Here is a 3,555-nt window from a genome sequence, read left to right as displayed (position 1 = left end):
TACCAGAAAACAACTCTTGCTCATAGGACAAGAAACTGACTGAGACTCAATTCCATTTAGGACTGGGAAACAAACACTAGCTCGCCTTCCAAGAAACACACTCTGCTTTTGAGAAAAGAGCATTCTTCTACTCTACTGTGTTTCCTATAGGGCCAGAAGAGTGAGCTCACTCAGAACAAAAGAACGGTGCTTCCTACACACACGGGCCATATCTAGTTCAACTCTGCTTAGGAAACTGACAAGAACAGTAGGTTCTTTTCAGTCCAATACACTGTACTTGCTGGGTACAGACGCCAGTGTTATTTGCACTGTGTATGTCAATGGGAGCACAATAGTGACTTCTTACAAGAAAACAACTCTTGCTCTTAGAACCAGAAAATGCATGTGATTCAAAAATTTAGGACTGAGAAACAAACAATAACTCGCCTTCCAAGAAACACAACTGCTTTTTAAAAAAGAGCACTCTTCTACTCGACTGAGTTTCCTATGTGGCCAAAAGCTTGAGCTTGCTCAGAACAAAAGAACTGTCTTTCCTACACACACGGGCCATATCTGTTCAACTCTGCTTAGGAAACTGACAAGAACAGTAGCTTCTCTTCAGTCCAATACATTGTACTTGCTGGGAACAGACGCGAGTGCTATTTACACTGTGTATGGCAATGGGAGCATAATAGTGACTGTTCTCACCAGAAAACAACTCTTGGTCATAGGACGAGAAACTGCATGTGAATCAACTCCATTTCTGACTGGGAAACAAACACTAACTCGCCTTCCAAGAAACACACTCTGCTATTGAGAAAAGAGCACTCTTCTATTCTACTGTGTTTCCTATAGGGCCAGAACAGTGAGCTTGCTCAGAAAAAAAGAACTGTGCTTCCTACACACACTGGCCATATTAAGCACAACTCTGCTTAGGAAACTGACAAAAACAGTACCGTCTCTTCAGTCCAGTACACTGTACTTGCTGGGAACAGACACGAGTGCTATTTGCACTGTGTATGGCAATGGGAGCACAATAGTGACTCTTCTAACCAGAAAACAACTTTTGCTCGTAGGACAGGAAACTGCATGTGATTCAACTCCATTTAGGACTGGGAAACAAACACTAGCTCACCATACAAGAAATGCACTCTGCTTTTGAGAAAAGAGCACCCTTCTACTCTACTGTGTTTCCTATAGGGACAGAAGTGTAAGGTTGCACAGAACAAAAGAACTGTGCTTCCTACACACACGGGCCATATCTAGTTCAACTATGCTTAGGAAACTGACAAGAACAGTAGCTTCTTTTCAGTCTAATACACTGTACTTTGCTGGGAACAGACGCGAGTGCTATTTGTACTGTGTATGGCAATGGGAGCGCAATAGTGACTCTTCTTACCAGAAAACAACTCTTGCTCGTAGGACCAGAAACTGCATGTGATTCAACTCCATTTCTTACTTGAAACATACATTACCTCGCCTTCTAAGAAACACACTCTGCTTTTGAGAAAAGAGCACTCTTCTAATCTACTGAGTTTCATACAGGGCCAGAAGAGTAAGCTTGCTCAGAACAAAAGAACTGTGCTTCCTACACTCTCGGGCCATATCTAGTTCAACTCTGCTTAGGAAACTGACAAGAACAGTAGCTTCTCTTCAGTCCAATACACTGTACTTGCTGGGAACAGACACGAGTGCTATTTGCACTCTGCTTGGCAATGGGAAGGCAATAGTGACTCTTTTTACCAGAAAACAACTCTTGTTCGTAGGACCAGAAACTGCATGTGATTCAACTCCATTTAGGACTGGGAAACAAACACTAGCTCGCATTCCAAGAAACACACTCTGCTTTTGAGAAAACAGCACTCTTCTACTCTACTGTGTTTCCTATAGGGCCAGAAGAGACAGCTTGCTCAGAAGAAAAGAACTGTGCTTCCTACACACACCGGCCATATCTAATTTAACTCTGCTTAGGAAACTAAGAAGAATAGTAGCTTCTCTTCAGGACAATACACTGTACTTGCTGGGAACAGACGCGAGTTCTATTTGCACTTTGTATGCCAATGGGAGCGCAATAGTGACTCTTCTTACCGGAAAACAACTCGTATTCTTAAGTCCAGAAACTGCATGTGATTCAAATCCATTTAGGACTGGGAAACAAACACTAGCTCGCCTTCCAAGAAACACACTCTGCTTTTGAGAAAAGAGCACTCTTCTACTCTACTGTGTTTCCTATAGGGCCAAAAGAGTGAGCTTGCTCAGAACAAAAGGACCCTGCTTCCTACACACAGGGGCCATATCAATTTTAACTTTGCTTAGGAAACTGACAAGAAGAGTAGCTTCTCCTCATTCCAATAAACTGTACTTGCTGGGAACACACGCGAGTGCTAGTTGCACTGTGTTTGGCAATGGGAAGGCAATAGTGACTCTTTTTACCAGAAAACAATTCTTGTTCATAGGACCAGAAACTGCATGTGAATCAACTCCATTTAGGACTGGGAAACAAACACTAGCTCGCGTTCCAAGAAACACACTCTGCTTTTGAGAAAAGAGCACTCTTCTACTGTACTGTGTTTCCTAAAGGGCCAGAAGAGACAGCTTGCTCAGAACAAAAGAACTGTGCTTCCTACGCACACGGGTCATATCTAGTTCAACTCTGCTTAGGAAAATGACAAGAACAGTAGCTACTCTACAGTCCAATACACTGTACTTGCTGGGAATAGACGCGAGTGCTATTTGCACTGTGTATGGCAATGGGAGCACAATAGTGAGTTCTTACCAGAAAACAACTCTTGCTCATAGGACCAGAAACTGCATGTGATTCAACTCCATTTTTGACTGGGAAACAAACACTAGATCCCCTTCCAAGAAACACACTCTGCTTTTGAGAAAAGAGCACTCTTCTACTCTACTCTGTTTCCTATAGGGCCAGAACACTGAGCTTGCTCAGAACAAAAGAACTGTGCTTCCTACACAAACGAGCCATATCAAGTTCAACTATGCTTAAGAAACTGACAAAAACAGTAGCTTCTTTTCAGTCCAATACACTGTGCTTGCTGGGAACAGACACGAGTGCTATTTGCACTGTGTATGGCAATGGGAGCACAATAGTGACACTTCTTACCAGAAAACAACTCTTGCTCATTGGAGAAGAAACTGCATGTGATTCAACTCCATTTAGGACTGGGAAACAAACACTAGCTCGCCTTCCAAGAAACACACTCTGCTTTTGAGAAAAGAGCACTCTTCTACTCTACTGTTTTTCCTATAGGGCCAGAAGAGTGAGCTTGCACAGAACAAAAGAACTGTGCTTCCTACACACACGGGCCATATCTAGTTCAACTCTGCTTACAAAAGTGACAAGAACAGTAGCTTCTCTTCAGTCTAATGCACTGTACTTTGCTGGGAACAGACGCGAGTGCTATTTGTACTGTGTATGAAAATGGGAGCGCAATAGTGACACTTCTTACCAGAAAACAACTCTTGCTTGCAGGTCCAGAAACTGCATGTGATTCAACTCCATATAGACTGGGAAACAAACACTAGCTTGCCTTCCAAGAAACACACTCTGCTATTGAG

The sequence above is a fragment of the Peromyscus eremicus genome, unplaced genomic scaffold (genome assembly GCF_949786415.1).
Source record: "Peromyscus eremicus unplaced genomic scaffold, PerEre_H2_v1 PerEre#2#unplaced_32, whole genome shotgun sequence".
Classification (NCBI taxonomy): domain Eukaryota; kingdom Metazoa; phylum Chordata; class Mammalia; order Rodentia; family Cricetidae; genus Peromyscus; species Peromyscus eremicus.
This window is presented reverse-complemented; position numbering follows the sequence as displayed.